Consider the following 18,901-nt stretch of genomic DNA (forward strand, 5'->3'; position numbering starts at 1 on the left):
AATCAGATTATGACTGAGTGACAAACCTCAGAATTCCCTAGTCCAGATGTGGACATGATGAGTGGTGGGATTACCAACACATGTTAGTAAACATTTGTAAATCCATTGGTACACTTTTTCCATTTGTACACAACTTAAACAGAATTGCCTCAAAGACCTTCTTTTATATTTTTTTATTTTACTCTGGTTTCTTTCCAAATGGTGGGTCTTGGTAGGATTGAAACCAACTGAAATCCTTTGCAGTAGTTCTTGAGAGCAGTTCAAGCTAATGCATAGAATACCTTTGTGCAACAAACTTAATTAGCGGTTTGAAGAGAGTCATACTAAAAGCTGTAGTATTATTAGCAGAAAGAGCTGGAACACGGGAGAAACTATCCGTCCTGGTCATATGTTTGGGCTCATGAACTGTGAAAAATCCAGGCTTTGGGCCTCATTTAGTGTTCAGTGTAGTGGGTTATCTACCAAAATGTGGTTGGTGTCCCCTTTCCTCTACTTACACTGCTGTTGACATCAAGACACAACATCTAAGACTTCAAACTGAACCTCAACAACTTTTTGATGGATGTCCGCATGCAGCCAAATCTAAATAAGGCAGTTTGCCCAATGCGCCATGTAGACACTGTGGCACAATTTAACAAATTCATTGTGTGGAGAAAATGTCTTGAGTAGTTCAAGCTAACTCACATGGAATGGCTATGTTTAACAAACCTGATTAGTGGTGTGAAGAGAGACGGACTAAAGGCTGTAGCAATATTTATCAGAAAGAGCTGGAATGTGGAGAAACCATCTGGGTTCTAGCCATGGTCACATGTTTGTACCCATGGGCTGTAAAAACTCCTGTCTTTTGGCCTCATTTATAGTTTGGTGGAGCAGTTCATCTACCAAAATGTGGTAGGTCTCCCCTTTCCCATACATGTACTGCTGTTGGCATCAAGACACACTTAAGAAGTTAGAGGTAACCTCAACAACTTGTTGATGGATGTCCGAATCCAGCCAACTCCAAATAAGGCAGTTTGTCCTAAGGCACCAAGTAGACACTGTGACACAACATAACAAATTCAGTGTGTGGAAAACATTTGTGCACCAGCCTGACAAGCCTTTCCAGAGACAAATATTTCACTTCATGCCTTCCTTTCATCTAAATTGTATATGGTCCGGGAACAGTGGTCATAAATCTTACATTGCAAAGCTGGATTCTGCCATACCTTGCCTGCAGTCAGAGATACACTCTTACCTTCAATTCAGTTGCTCAAGAGATATATATTGAGATATTAGACCATTGTACTGTTTCATTGACTCTTGATATCTAATGTATTTAGATGAAGATGTGTATTGGCAGTTATAGTGTTCATTTATTTCGTTTAGAAAACATAAATGTTATTTGCCATTCAGTAACTATAATTGGTGTCCAACTCAATTGTATTCATTTTACAAACCTTGGAAGAATGAAAGATTGAGTTAAAACGTGCCTTTGCAGGTTCTGTGTAGCTGTTTTCATTACTCGCATCATCCAGTAATTCAGTGAGCTATTTAACCTGTACTGGAACTTGTTACCTGCAGATAATTCAGTGGTCTCCGCATCACCTGCAATAGCGAATAAGGGCCTGATTTAGATTTTGGTGGGCGGGTTACTACCTCACAACAGTAACTGATATCCTGCTAGCAAAAATATAAATCTCATTTTGCCCTATTGGATTTATATTTTGGCGGACAGGATATCCCTCACCACAGTGATGGAGTAAACCATCCACCAAAATAAAAATCAGGCCCTAAGGCCTTTAACTACCATTAACGCTTGAACCGACCGATGCACACAGTGTGCTGAGGTGGGCATAAGAGCTGTATAAGCTATTTTATGATGATTCCTGCCATTAGCAATTGCATGAATCACCTGCCATATCATAGTCATATTATACTGAGAATTAATATATACATAGACATCTTTATAGCAGATACCTTAACACCATTAGCAATCTTAAAATGCAGTCTACTTTTAGCAGTAAACAAAAACGAGATTTACTATAACATTTTAAATTTTTCTTTGGCAGGGTTTGTAAAAATATAGTACATAATCTGACTCTAAGGGTCTCCAACCTCTTAAATCCAACCCCCACTTAAGCCCTCACTTCACACCCTTTAGCCTCTGACCTTCCAAACTGTGTCTACAGAGCATTTATTTCCATTTGTAGCATAGCTTGAAGGTTTGAAACATTAGCTTCTAATTAAAGCGCACAATTTAAACCTTCTCATCCCCACTGATATAATGTTATGCTTGCTATTAAAATCTGAGTTGCATGCATAATTATGTTTATTTTATGTGTAATGGTCGCGCTGCAAAACTAAATATAATTCTTCTACATGCAGACACAAAATAGCATACATTGCAGTTAACTTTTTTTCAAAACTGCAAAAGACATTATGCAATAAAGTGAGAGGAGGAAAACAAACAAGCATGATCAACAACTGAGAAAAGCTAGAAATAATGCATAAAAGGCAGGAGGAAAGCTGACTACAAGTTACAGCAGGTGGATCTTGATTCTTAGGCCTGTATTATCGCATGAAGGTACACCCACAGGTATTTTTAAACACAGTCCTTCCCATCCCACTCACTCCTTCCTGCTTATTGGTTATCTTATAATACTTCATGTAAGGTGTTTTGACAGGAAGTGGGGCTTGAAATCACGAAAAGGGCAGTCGGTCACAGAAGCCGCTGTAAAAGTGAATGTGTGAAATGCTGACCAAGAAGAGAACACAGACATTTCTCTAGGAAGTTATTTTTAGAAAAGAAGTTATTTGTTAGAGAGTTCTTGTATGAAAGAAATATTTGGGCAATGGTTAAAGAAAGATTCTTATGGGAGAGTATTTATGATTCACGGAATTTTGGACTTCAATTATTTTTTAGATTTTTCATGTTGCAAAACTTGAGCTGGAAATACCCACCTTGAATGTTAGAAATCATCTTCCTTTCTACCCTTTCCCCGTGCAGGGATGCCGGTCTGTTAAGGTGTGTGTAACTAGTCTGGCTCAGAGGACCTCCCCTCCCCCATATTTAGCTATACCGAGTTCCCCATTAACATGTATGTATTATCATTCAATCGGCCAAAGACTCGAAGTCTATTTGGGTAGGTTAAGCCTCTGTTATCTTCATTCTGATATGCCAGAGCTGAGTACCACATTTTTGTGGGTTTCTCCCTTCAGATTGTATGCTATTTTTTGATGGCCACGGTGTTGCCTCTAGAGCGATAAATCCAATGTTGGTGTAGTAGCACTTCCCCAAAGGCCTATAATTGTCTGTTTGGCGGCAAGTAGTAGATGGGAAATCCTTTTCAACTGATTGAGTATAATGGGTAGGTTTCTGCTACTTAAATCCCTAAGATGACCGATGATGGGTTACTATTTATATCTGTGCTTTCAATTTAAGCACGTTGTAGTGTTGTGTGATGTAGCAATGAAGGAACCCTTGTGGCTCCTGATGCACTCTGTAGAACTGTGACATAAGCGTTAAAGTGTAGCGAAGTGAATGCAGGTTTAGAATGTTGAGTTCACTGTTACACACAGAAGAATAAAGACGTGTTATACTAAGCTCCATTTGTGGCGTAATCATCGGTGAGTACCGGGGCTGGGGAGGACGCTACAACTGGTGACGAGATAAGGGATAAGTAATCCATGGATCGGCAGTGCTCTCCCAGAGAGTTTTCCATGGTCTAGCAAATTGCTTGTGCATGCCACATGTGCCTCTGTCGAAGTGTGGAATCAACGCTTGTCTAATGGGTTATCAAAGTGCTGACCCAGTCAGTTTCAAGTATTTGAAAATAACGAAAGCTTCATTGAGAAGTCTGCACATCGTTGGATGGGAATCTGGTACCGAGCTACTACGCAACTTAAAGCCATACATGATATGGAGTAATAACGCTAAAGGTGGATGCAACCAGGTTTTGAAAGAGCAGCAAACAGAAACAGCACATTGCAAGATAACACTGCAAGCAAAAGCGCTAAGAGGCAGAGATCAACCAAGTGTCAGACAGTGCAGAGACACCTGAAAGCAGAGAAAATCAGATACAAGAAATGGTCATCTTCTTCCCAGAACTGACTCATGAGATTCATCATACCACACCGCTGAGTGGAGAAGTACTTGGGGCTGTGCTGACTAAGCCATCCATACCCAAAGTGGCACAACATCAAAGCTGTCATGTGGTGGTTCTGAACAACTCCAGAGGACTCCAGGCAAGTGAAGGGCTCCCTTGGAGACCAAGAGAGAGGTTGAGGTACCACTGACTGCCCCAGATGATCCGAAGGCTAGCACTGTGCAGAGCCTTAGAGATGGTATGGATGAAGTAGGTCCTAGCAGGCAGCAGACAATGTCAGACAGAACTCCACCCTCAGTGTCAACTAATCTCCTAAATGGTTAAAATGCCAACATATTTTTTAAACCACCTCCATTGGATACAGCCAAAAAGCTGAATCATGGCAACAGATGGACTTCTTGGATAGAGACATTTGATGGTTTCATTGATGCGATAGAAGAAGCAGCTAAGAGAAGATTATCAAATACCTTAAGAATCTTGCTGGTGAAGGTGTACAAGAAGGTATAAAGAAAATGCTAAGAGCTGACAAAATTACATACTGTCAAATCAAAGCAGCCTTTAATCTCAAGTTCAATCCAATGCCCAATGTCGATTACGAAAGGTACATTTTCATCAAAGAATGACAGAAGGTTGGGGAAACCTTCAATTAATTTATTGAGATTGGATGCGCTCATCAAACACTGTGACCTCAATTAATTTAATGATGAGATAGCTATACGCCTCAGAGTGATTGACTGATGCCAGTCAGATTAATTCAGAAGACAAAATGCTGATAGAAACTCTTAGTCTGGAGCGAGGTCTCATAGCTGCCAGAGCTGAAGAGCATGTCGATCGACAAGCTGCTGACATGCCGGTGGTCCACAGAGTGAGTCAGTCATAAATGTGAAAAGTTAGCCAAAGTACATGGGATCACAGAGTGATTTCTCCATGGAAAAAGAAGTTGTGGATTTTCTTTTCAGTAACAAGTAAGGAGACATCTGGGCAAGGTGAATAACAACTTATGCGGGCATGAGACTTTCAATTCAATTAAAACATTAACAATAGGTCTAAAAATGTATATTCAACATGTATATTTATTTAATAAAGTTATATATAAAGAAAGGCTATTCAAGTATTTATTTTCATATATTTGTAGTCGATCAAGGTGATCTGTGTATAATTTATATTTATATTCATTTTTTTTTAAACAAAACAAGATCTCAATCATTCAGTGTAGTGTTTGTCAAATTAATAATGCCACGATACACTGTACTAAGGTCATGAGAGCCTAGTTAATTTCGAAAGACAATTCAGTAATGACATTTGTGATTACAATATAACAGTGTAATGGCAGATGAACACAATGAACAGGAACTGGCAGTATGTTGTTTTGCTACGCGCATTTCGGCATTGCCTTCATCAGGGTTCTGTCCCAAAAATTTCAATGAATGAAACATATAATCACAATGTTAAATATTGAGAGTGGATGCCCGCTTTTTACACTAATTTAGACAAAGCCAAGAAAAAATGATGTGTCACAAAAGTGTCTTAAAAGAAACGCTGTGTTTTGCTATTAACGCTTAAGGAATTATATTGATAGTCCCAAAACCCAACAAACAGTGCAAGATAAACATGCAAAAAGTGTGTGTTTTCTCCAAAGATGGAAAAAGGTAAAGATTTTGTGCTCAACATGTTTTAAAAAGATTAAAAATATGTTCCATATTGATGTATCAGTTAGTCTCTCTTATTTTAAAAGGAATTGTAGTCATGCCTAGACAGAAACCACTTTCAATCCGTGTCATGTTGCACACCTGTATGTTTGTGAACAAAAACGATAGTTGGAGGATTCCTACAGGCAGCAACAGGATAGAGGTCACAGTATATCGACGTGCAATATGGGCTAAAATGTTTTTAAAAAACTCTTGTCCTAAAAGCAGGAGATATGAGAGACATAAAAAATAAAAATAAAGTGAGGAACTAATCAACATTTTACCAAATGTGGAATATAGAAACAGCTCATGTATTCGTCATTCTTAAAGTTTACCTGTACTTAGGTAAGTAACCTTTCCAGTAAATCTTTGATCTTTTATCAGTAAACAGAAGGGAATGTTGATTTGTGTGGCATGATTGCTGAAAAAGATGCAATATTCTGCATGGTATTAGGAGCCTCTAATATTACGGTTGGATACATAATCACAAGCACTTATTATGCATATACCTCGACAATATAGATATATACCTGTCTGATTAGATATATCTAAAAGGTTAGTAATAGAATTAGACATTCTTTCCTCAGCTAGTTCCACTCTTAGCAGTAAGGGGACAATACTTAACAAGAGATGAATACACAGCAGTGGAAGATCTAAAACATACATCCACCATCACAATAAAAAATTGTGATAAAGGCGGGGGGATTGCTATTTGTGATACGGTTATGTATGTTGAAAAAATCGAAACCATGTTGAATGATACGAACTTTTATCTTCCTATTTCACTAGATCCAATGAGTAACATCAAACAGAAGATTAATAGATTAACAAAATGTTGATGAGTTCCTCACTTTATTTTTATTTTTTATGTCTCTCATATCTCCTGCTTTTAGGACAAGAGTTTTTTTAATACATTTTAGCCCATATTGCACGGTTTCAGCGATATACCGTGACCTCTATCCTGTTGCTGTCTGTAGGAATCCTCCAACTATCGTTTTTGTTCACAAACATACAGGTGTGCAACATGACTCGGATTGAAAGTGAATTCTGTCTATGCATGACTGCAATTCCTTTTAAAATAAGACTAACTGATACATCAAAATGGAACATATTTTTTTAATCTTTTTGAAGCATGTGGAGCACAAGATCTTTATCTGTTTTCATCTTTAGAGAAATCACACACTTGTTGCATGTTTTTTGGGTTTTGGGGCTATCAATATAATTCCTTCAGCGTTAATAGCGAAACACTGCGTTTCTTGTAAGACACTTTTGTGACACATCATTTTTCCTTGGCGTTGTTTAAATTAGTGTAAATAGCGGGCACCCACTCTCAATATTTAACATTGTGATTATGTGTTTCATTCAGTGACATTTTTGGGACAGAACCCTGATGAAGGCAATGCCGAAACGCACGTAGCACAACAACATACCGCCAGTTCCGGTTCATTGTATTCATCTATCATTACACTGTTATATTGTGATCACGAATTTCATTACTGAATTGTCTCTTGAAACTAACTAGGCTCTTATGACCTAAGTACAGTGTATCGTGGCATTATTAATTTGACAAACACTACACTGAATGATTGAGATCTTGCTTTGTTTTAAAAAAAACTTGAATATAAATATAACATATAAACAGATCACCTTGATCGACTACAATATGTGAAAAGAAATTCTTGAATATCCTTTCTTTATATATAACTTTATTAAATAAATATATATTTACACCCACAAGGCCAAGCGATAACACCAACTGAAGAAAGTTGACACCAAACGAAGTTGATCGTCATCTAAATCTTTGTCAAACAGTTCTTCAGTATCAATGCCAAGTGAAAGTGAAGAGTATGGTTGTACAATGATAGACTAAACAAATGAGGACGAACCCACTATGTTGGTATGGTACAATCACTTTTGTGGTTAGTACATGGACCCATTAGGTTTGTTTAAAAGACCCCTCACACACCAACCTGGTTGGTGTCATGCTTCATCATTGGGGTCCCAACCGAGTGGCCGAAAGCCCCCCGGTTGTGCTACGACGCCTGACTACAGCAGAGCTGGTGTGGTGTGAATGTGTGATGTGATGTGAATTATTCTTAAAAATATCTCTGAGAGTCCTTGCCTGTAAACTTTATTAGTGGCGGCTCAGGATATGGTTAAAAAATGTGTGGTGCAACTAGTAGGAAATGATTGCCCTTAGTTGACTATGTGAGTAGCCTACATGTTTCAGCACGCGAAAAGGTATATGGTAGGGGCTTTCTTCAAGACTGGTAGGTGAGGCTAGTAAGTGGCAATGTGGAAAGTGCCACGTGAAAAAAAGTTGAAATACCTACACACGCGCTAAGGTGTGTGGTCTAAGTGTTCACATACTTACAGACACTTGTAAAAACCTGTAGGAGAAGAAAAGACAAGACATACATGTATATATTACTTTAAGCAACATAAAATGTAATCTTACGAATGTGCTGTAGTCATTTTCTGGATGACTAACACAGTGATTGCATGCTTTGCCTTGATAAAGTGGGGCATGCTGCATGCGCATTGTGACTTGCAGCCTATAATTGGCGCCCACATTTGTTTAGTCTATCATTATACTGGGGATATGGACGCACCCCGCATTTCCCTTGCTCTCTCATTGTTTTCCTATAATTTCACAGCGCACAGCTGTGAGAGCCTACACTCAATTTTTTCTTAAAGATAGTTTTGAATAGCACGCAGACACACTATGGCAGAAAATCAAGGCCTGGGGTTCACATTGGGCGATGTCAATACCATTCTAGATAACCCTCCCCTACTGGCAGATTTCAGCATGGTGATATCCATTGCCCAGACTGCCGATTGGGAGAGCTTAAATGAGAAAATATGCAATCGCATAAGAACAATACTCCACGCCGTTATCCTTACCGAATCAACACAGCCCGAGAGAGCTAATTGTCAACAACGCCCCTCGGATCTTCTTGGATGACGCCACCTTCTGCAAGGACTGGGCCCAGACAGCGTGGCGATGCACACGTGACTGGATCATCCTTATTATCCAGTCAGCCAAACGTCTCTCTGAAGCTTTCCTTATTGAGATCCAAGCAACCGAGGCTCACTTTAAAGCAACACTAACCTCATTTAAGAAGAAACTAGACGAAACCAACAAGGAAATAAACAAATATAAGGAGGGTCTCACACAAACCAAGATCAATAAATTCCAGAGGGATCTGAAGAAATTCTCGTACACAAAGGCCTACCCTTATGCATACAACGACTATAAACCCCCAAAGAAAGCCGACACATCTGGTGAATTCTCTGACGATGATTTATCGGGGAGTAGCGGCTCAAGTACGGGCAGCTACTGGAGAAGACAACAAGGGAGAGAAGGTAACATCGGCTGGCAACAACCATGGGTCCATGGCCCACCTGGAACTAACATGCATTACTCTCCCATGTATCCCCAAATGCACCCACAATTTGGATACGGCTGGAATTCGCCCTTTGGACCACCACCGCCATACATGAATCAAAACCAACGGCTACCTTTTTAGGAAAAGGCCCACGAGGACACGGAAGAAGACACAGAGGGAATCAAGTCCACTGGGAAGATGATCCACACCAAGGAGCCCAGACAAGGAGCAAATCGAAAGACCAACAACCAGGCCTGAGCACGCGATGAGCCTCGTAACCAACCTCTCTACTCATGTTCTGACACCAGCGGAGCTTGCAGTCCTTGAGAAAGGATTTGGATACGCACCTACAGCAAAACTTGACAAGTTCAGGTTGCATTGTGAACTAGCGGAGTTCTTCCGAAAATTGAAATTAAAAGCATTCTTCGAAATCTCACCACCTCAATCCGAAATGGCGCAACAGGGGGACAGCCCATTCAGAGTCAAGTCGACTTTCATAGCACCGCCCAGTGCCATACCACCGGAGGTATTGGTGTATGAACAAACAGTATTCAAAGAGATTGAAGAACTGAAAGAAATCACCACCTACCAAAACACAAGCAACACAGAAAGTCAAGCTCTCCTGTCACTGAAAACTAATAACACCATTGTCAAAAAACCAGCTGACAAAGGCGGTGGTACCGCCATCCTGAACAGAGAAGACTACCACCGTGAATGTGACCGACTACTCCACGACACTAAGAACTATGCGAGACTCTCTCACGACCCGAGTGTAGCCCTACGAACCCGCATCCACACACTGGTGGAAGAAGCTGAGACCACAGAACTAATCAAGTGAAGCCAAATTCCTGACCACCACTACTGGGAAAATACCATACTTCTATGTAGTACCTAAAATGCACAAAAACCAAATGCCCCCTCCCGGGCGCCCAATAGTATCGGGCATAGGCTCCCTACTGGAACCACGCTCACGCTACTGTGACCACTTCCTGCAACCATTGGTTCAGTCCACCAGCACTTAACTAAAGGACACCAAAGATCTACTAGGCCTCATCAATACCCTGCCCTACAATCCAGATACCTCATTCCTGGTAAGCCTTGATGTTGAGAGTCTGTACACCAGTCTCCCGCAAGACGACACCCTACAGGTATTGAAATTCACCCTCAACAACTCCGACTGGCAACATCGAGCCTCCAAAAGATTTGTCCTGGAATGTGCCACCCTTGTACTAAAGGAAAACGTCTTTGAGTTTGAGGGCCGGCTCTACTTACAGAAGTACGACACATCAATGGGGAGCGTTTTTGCCCCCAGCGTGGCCGGTCTTTATGTATACAACTTCGAGACCAAACCCCTACTCGATAACAACCGACCACGACTCCCCCGAATTAGATTTTATAAACGCTACATTGATGATATTCTACTGATTTGGGAAGGAAACAGTGAATCTCTATTGGCATTCTGTGAATGGCTGATCTCGTGTGACACCAACCTCAGATTCACAAATAGCTTTGACACACACATGACCACATTTCTTGACCTGCACATAGAAGCAGAAGGAGGGGGTCTGAAGAGCAAAACTCATTTCAAAAACCACCGTCCGCAACTCCCTACTCCACTTAACCAGGTTCCATCCCAGATCCCTGCGGGAGAACCTCCCTTACGGCCAGTACCTTCGGCTCCATAGAAACTGCAGTGACATAGGGGACTAAAAATCTCAAGCCAAAGATCTGAGTGACAAATTGCAGCAGCGGGGCTATCCCAAAAGGATCACAGAAAAAGCCAAAAAACGGGCCAGAAACCAGAACTGCGAGGGATTGATTGAGACACAGGCACGGGAACCCTCACCAGCACCACTTACATGTGTAACAACATTTTATGCCGTCTCTCACAAAGTCTCACACATCATCAGCAAGAATTGGAAAATACTAAAGACAGGTAACCTTAATTGGGAAACCCCACTCCTCTCCAACAAAAGAGCGAGATCGATCAAAGATGCCACAGTCTCCACATGACCAGCTCCACAACAGAAACCAACCAACACAGTACTGAATGCCTGGGGGCTCCCAGGTGTGGTGGGACATTTTCCCTGTGGCAACTGCAGCGTGTGCCACATTACTGAAACCACAAAAAGCCTCAGTCTGGAACCAGGGAAGTCATGGCAACTGAGACAACACACGAATTGCAACACTGAACACGTGATTTATTCCATCGTATGTCCGTGCAACCTCACCCACATTGGCATGACCAACCGCAAGATCAAGACAAAAATCTGCGAACACCGCAGCACAATAAGATGTAAGAAAAACTCTACCTGCATGACAAACCACTTCCTCGAAGTAGGCCACACAACTAATGACATACGTTGGGTCATCATTGAAGCATAAGACCCCAACCTACCAAACATACAGAGCCGTCTGCTGGAAAAGGAGCAAAGATGGATATGTCGCCTGTCCAGCCATAAAACAGGCCTCAACGATAACATACCTTGGAATAGCCTCAAAAAACCCTAAAACCACCCCTGAAAGCCATACCCCACTGGATGCCCAGCCTCACGCTAATAGCACCACCCCCATAAGCGCACATCTTGACTTGGGTCCCAGAGACCATCACTAATGGGGGGCCTCCACCACAATGCGTGACCTGGGGCCCACCCTACAGGCTGTGCATTGACCTACGCACAGCACACACATGCCCACCTGCCACTCATGACAGGATTACCAGCCCTCCCCCAGGCCAGATGAACTAAATGCCCTTTTACTCATCACATGTCCCCCTAATATGCTGTGGGGCTCCTATTGCACCTATTTACGTTCTAGGCCTGCCCAGTGTCATTAAATGGCACTAGGCCCCCAACCCCCACCAACACTGTGCCCTTCATGCCACCTGCACAGGGCCCTTGCATGCCCAGTTGCCCATCTTCACACTGGGCCCATTGCGCACTAACAATATTGCACGAAGAACACTGCACTTCGTGTTATCTCCACTCAACTATTCCAACATAGCCGAAACCTTGCCCTAACTCCGCTAAATCCAACTGCGCATGCACACGCATGCGCAGTAACTACCTGCCCTCTCTCCCTTCCAGATGCCACACAGCGCTTGCGCACGCATGCGCAATGCCTCTCAGTAGCTCCAAGAGCATACTGGCACGTATTTGGCAGGGCGCAGCGGCATAACAACACCGGCTCCCTGGCACTCTAGACCAGCCGGTAGTACGGGAGAGCAGAGCAGGTTTAAAGATGGGCTACTCGCCGAGACCAAGTAAGGTTACGTTTTCACCCCCTATTCAGGACACCTGAGCACACATGGACTCCTGTGCTCACCATACCTTTTACCCCCTTCTCTATAGATTGGGACATTGGATGAGACCCCTCCCGAGCCTCGATCAGCTGCCCAAAACCTTAACATAGTGTAAATATTCTCTCCCACTAAGGCGTCGCTAACCATACCCACTCTTTTTAATTACCACCTGTGTTAAATTCACATGTTCCTGTTACTTATTCCAGACAATGCATGGCACACCCACATGTGTGGCTAATACCCACACATCGCAACACATGACCACCTTCCACGGTGGCCACAGCCGGCTCATTATAGCGTGCAGAGTATAGATATGTCAAAAAAACATGTTTGCTCTTCACATCGAGCTATGTTACTTATTGGACCTCACACAAAGTTCCTCAGCTTCTTCGTTACGATAAGTCAGGGGCGCCCATTATAGGCTGCAAGTCACTATGCGCATGCAGCATGCCCCACTTTGTCAAGGGAAAGCATACAATCACTGTGTTAGTCATGCAGACAATGACTATAGCACCTTCATAATATTGCATTTTATGTTGCTTAAAGTAATATGTACATGTATGTCTTGTCTTGTCTTTTCTTCTCCCACAGGTTTTTATAAGTGTCCGTAAGTACGTCGACACTTAGACCACACACCTTAGCGCGTGTGTAGGTATTTCACCTTTTTTTACGTGGCACTTTCCACTTTGCCACTCAGTAGCCACACCTACCGGTCCTGAAGAAAGCCCCTACCATATACCTTTTCGCAGGCTGAAACATGTAGACCACTCACATAGTCAACTAAGGGCAATCATTTCCTACTAGTTGCACCACACATTTTTTAACCTTATCCTGAGCCGCCACTAATAAAGTTTACAGGCAAGGACTCTCAGAGATATTTTTAAGAATAATTCACGTCACATCACACATTCACACCACACCAGCTCCGCTATAATCAGGCGTCGTAGCACAACCGGGGGGCATTCGGCCACACGGTTGGGACCCCAATGATGAAGCATGACACCAAATAGATTGGTGTGTGAGGGGTCTTTTAAACAAACCTAATGGGTCCATGTACTAACCACAATAGTGATTGTACCATACCAACATAGTGGGTTCGTCCACATTTGTTTAGTCTATCATTATACTGGGGATACGGACGCACCCCGCATTTCCCTTGCTCTCTCATTGTTTTCCTATATATGGTTGTACAATGTCAACGTTTACCTCAAAGAAGCATTGGCATGTTGGCCTGGATGCATGTGAGGAAAAATGCCCTGCAAAGAAAGGTCGACATGACAAAGCACCAAAATTATTCAAACATTGTCTGAAAATCACACTAGAAGTCAACAGTTGCTCAATAGCTTTTATTATCAACAGTAGTGTGGCGATAAACAGTATGCCTGAGGAGAAATACAATGAACTATCTCCATTGCCCTGACTTACGTCATTGAAAACTAAAGTGCATACATGAGCCCCATCAACGCCATTAAAGAGTCGTGGTTCATTTGTATCACCGATGAAACACAAGAAAAGACAAGTACAAGCACTCATTCATGTACATTAAGGTATGGCGCCAAGTGCCTGTGTACTGAGCTTCAGCACAGCTGCTGATATTGGACTGTCAGTGAACTATAACATGAATGCTCATCAGGAAATAGTAAGTCAATTCCCTTTGTTATTTCTGAGGTTGGGAAAACTCAAGACTATGAAAGTACAATTACACATTAATGAGGGTGACAGTCCTATTGCTCAAAGATACAAATAAATTGCATTTCATTTACAGGAAGCTGATGAACAAGAACTTGAATCCTTACTCAAGCATGACATCATTGAGCGTTCCAGTGGTTCAACTACAAAGGTTTCTACCATAGTAGTACTACCCAAAAAGGACAGTGAAGGAGCTGTACACATCTGTGTGAATATGCATTAAGCGAACAAGGCAATTGAAAGAGAACAACATCCAGGTTCGCACACTGCCGATATGATAGCACAATTGAATGGTGCAAAGGTATTATCTTGCCTTAATTTGAATAAAGGATATCATCAATTGGAACTTGGAGAATTGTGGGCACATTACAATCTTTTCTTCACAAATTGGTCTGTTGCATTACGAAAGACTAGGTTTCGATGTGTCATCTGCTGTAGAGCTGTTTCAAGATGTCCTTCAATGTATCATACAGCCTGTCATGAATGCTTTCAATTATAGCGATGACATATTGGTTTTTGGAGCTACACAGAAGGAGTACGGTAAAGTTCTCAAGCAAGTGTGTAATTTGTTCTCTGATGCAGGTTTAATTTTGAATGCTGAGAAATGTGAGCTCCAGAAAACAAAACTATATTTCTTTGGCCATATGTTTTCTGATGGGGGCATGACACCCGATCCAGCTAAATTGCAAGTGTTGTCAACTGCCAGTCCCCAAAAAGATGTTTCCATGTTACGTTCATTTTTAGGCATGGCCATCTATTGTTTAAGATCTATACAAGACTTAGCCACTGTAAGTGTGCCGTTAAGAGATTTGACAAAAAAGAATGTTTCTTCATTTGTCACGTGAATTCGAGAAAAACATCACAAGAATCAAACAAGCTGTTGAGAATGGTACTGAAATGGCATACTTTGATCCAAAGCTTCATACCGAGATTGTTGTTGACTCTAGCCCCGTTGGGTTATGCACAATCCTTGCACAGTACAGGGACACTCAAATGCTCAATAACATATTGTGGCATATACAAGCAGAAGTCTGTCCCAAATTGAATGTGCTTATTTACAACTAAGAAAGAAACCTTAGCAGTGGTGTGGGCTTGTGAACACTTTCATTTATTCTTATACGGAAAGCCTTTCACGCTTGTGACAGATCATCAAGTATTATTAACCATCTTTGGCAATCTGAAGGCAAAGATGTCTCCTCGCATTGTACATTGGGGTCTATAATTACAAGTATACACATATACAATTGTGCACCATCCAGAGACATATCAAAATCCTTCTGACTGTTTCCCAAGAGTGTTTCTGCAGTGCCCTGGCTGCCTTTCCAAGATGGCTGAAGCATACATAAATTTCATTGTGAAATCAAGCACACCAGCCTCCATTTCATTGGAACAAATCGTCACTGCCACAAGTCAAGATAGTGACAAGTTTAAACTAAAATACATTATCACGCATTAGTCTTGGCAGCAGCACCCTCGGCCTGTTACCAGTGATAGTGAATACCAGAAGTTTAAAAATGGAGTGTTCCTGCAATCTTAAAATCTGACACTGGTCCCCCTATCAATAGTCGAGAATTCAGAGACTTTCTCAGTCATCTTAATGTGAAGCATCAAAAAGCACACCTCTTTGGCCACAAGATAATGGACTTGTTGAATGTTTCAGGAGTACTCTTAAGAAAGCTGTTCAGTGTGCTGTACTGGAAAAAGCTCGACCATAAAACCTTTTGGAATTCTACTCTTCAAGCTTACCGTTTGACCTCTCATTCGACCACTAGTAAAAGTCCTGCAACCTTGATGTTCAGGAGAGCCATGATGACTAAGTTACCTCAATGGACCAACAGAAGATCAAGTACTGAGGAAGAAATTCGTGTGAAAGTCTTAGATCATAGTCCACTCAAAAATATTTCTAAGGCACCAAAAGGTTGTAGCTATTTTCTCTGTTGTCGTGTTGCTTGCCCTTAGGGTGAAGACTTTTGAGAGCCCTGTATCACCTTTCCACTATGTAAAGTGGTATATGAGTGACGCAGGGCTCTCATAAAGTTTAATAAAGCCACAAAAAGCCACCCTTCATGGCTTTGAGTGGCCTCATAACTCGTGAGTAAGGTGACGCAGCGCAAATTGGTGTGTCATCTTACTCTGTACCTGTGAGGCATTCTATGTGCGTTATGGTGGGTTTTCCTGTGCAACAACAAAGGAATTTGACGCTGCCCCAGATTTGCAAAAATCTGTAAACCTGGGGAAGTGCAAAATATATAAGCCTCCCAAGCTGAGGAGTAACAAGCAGAAATAACTTAATTTCTCCTTATTATTCCCTCTTTCTATATGTGCTTTTTTCTGCAGCACGCATAGGAAGAGAAAAACACCACTTAGGTTAGTTTTTTATAGGAAGGTGCCATTCCTGCACAAAAACAATCCTGCCTGCAATGGAGGCACCCTTGCACCATGGTTCAAGGGTTCCCACGTTGGCACTAGGCTTCCGGAAAGGTGCCTATGCAAGCAGAAAGGACAGGAATGCACTGTACTACTTAAATAAGGTGCATTCCTGCCCTTTCACTTTGGCGAAGGGCAGAATGGCAAGGTTCCTTGCTGCGGTGCCCTTCACCAAAATGCCATAAATGGAGCCCTTAGTACTTACCATTATTCATGTTGAAGCACATTCTGTGACCTCCAATTTCTGGGGAAACAGTCGGGGCACCGCGGTCTAGTTGCTGGATGGAATTCGGCAAAAGAGCAGGAAGCAAGAAGAGGAAAGATCAGGATGAGGCGGTGAGGTAAGTGGGGTGAGGGGTAGTTTGTAAGGGTTGTGGTGTCATTTTCAGGGCTTTGAGGGGGTCGGAGTTTTAGGGCTCACAGGAGATCGCAGGTGGGGGTTGTTTGTTTGGGCTGGGGTAGTTTGGGGCTGGGGGTCGGGGTAGTTTTCAGTGCTGGGGCTTTGGAAGTTTTAGGGCTCAGGGCAGAGGACAGGGGTAGTTTGTTTGGGTTGGGAGTAGTTTTGGGGGCTGGGGAGGTCGTGTAGTTTTCAGGACTGGGGGTCGGGAGTTCTAGGGCTCGGGCAGGGGTGTACAGGCTAAGGGGGCAGTTGGGCTGGGGCAAGGGGTAGCTAGGATAGATTTTAGGGGATGGGGTTCGTTTTAGGGCTCAGGGGGCTGGGGTCAGAGTAGTTTTTAGGGGCCTACAAGGGCGCCATGACGGACTACCACAACCAAATCAGAACCACCAAGAGGAATTGTATCCACAACAAAATCCTCGCCAACTCCACCAACTCCAAGAAACTCTTCAGTGTCATTCAGGAATTCACCAACCTATATAGCGATGCCACAGACATCACCCCATCCCAAGACCTCTGCAATAAACTTGGAACCTACTTCCACCTCAAGATCAAAAACCTCTACGACAACTTCGTCGACCATCCACCAGATGTCTCAGCTGGACCCCCGTCCCCCAGAGACACCAGCCAGCCCACCATCTCCAACTGGACACCGGTCATGACCGAAGACACCGCCTAGACCATGAAAGGCATCCACTCGGGGGCTCCCACCGACCCCTGCCCTCCACACATCTACCACAGAGCCGCGACCACCATCGCACCCGAACTACAATGCGCCATCAACACCACCTTCAAAACAGGCACCTTCCCAGATGAATGGAAATGCACAGAAGCCAGGCCCCCACTCAACAAGCCCACAGCGGATACCACCGACCTCAAGAACTACCTCCAGATTCCAAAGCAGCAGCAGCACCGAAACCGCCCTACTCACCGCCACAGACGACATCCTCACCCTCCTTGACCAAGGCCACACCACAGCCCTCATCCTACTCGACCAATCAGCGGCCTTCGACACCATCTCCCACCGCACACTAGTTGCCAGACTACACAACGCCTGCATACAAGGGACAGCCATGGACTGTATCCGATCTTTCCTCACCGAAAGAAGACAAAGGATCAGACTGCCACCCTTACTCTGCTTCAGCACACTCAGCATCCTCCGCAAGACCTTCAAATGGATCCCCCCTAAGTCAAGGAAGACAGTCACCAACGCACTCATCACCAGCAGACTGGACTATGGAAACGCACTCTATGCCAGCATCAACAAGTCCCTACTCCGCAAACTCCAGACAATACAGATCACTGCCGCCAGACTCGCCCTAGGCATATTCCGGCACAAACACATCATCCAACACCTACGAAGAGTCCACTGGGCCCCCGTGGAGAAAAGAGTCACTTTCAAAATCATCACCCACGCCTACAAAAGCCTACACAACAACGGACCCAAATACCTCACCGACAGAATCAACTTCCATGTAACCAAAAGAAACCTCTGATCCACCAACCTCGCACTGGCCAAAACCGTGTGCATCCACAGAGGCAGAGCAGGCGGAAGATCCTTCTCTCACATTGCAGCCAAGACCTGGAATGAGCTACTGGCAGACATCAGATGGGCCCTCTCCCTGAACACCTTTAGGAAGACCGTCAAGAACTGGCTCTTCGGCTAGACAGTTCTGAGGACCTCGCCCCCTCTGCGCCTTGAGACCCTCACCGGTGAGTAGCGCGCTTACAATCCCCTGATTGATTGATTGCTGGGAGGTCAAGTATTAAGGTTCAGGATAGGGGATCAGGGAGGTTCATAGGGCTGGGGAGGGTAGAATAGACCGCAGGAGGACTGAATTTCAGGACTCAGGGCAGAGGGGCAGGAGTGTGATCTTTATCACACATGTCCCTTTACCAATCATGTCTTTACTACAAATTTGCAT

The sequence above is a fragment of the Triturus cristatus genome, chromosome 9 (genome assembly GCF_964204655.1).
Source record: "Triturus cristatus chromosome 9, aTriCri1.1, whole genome shotgun sequence".
Lineage (NCBI taxonomy): Eukaryota > Metazoa > Chordata > Amphibia > Caudata > Salamandridae > Triturus > Triturus cristatus.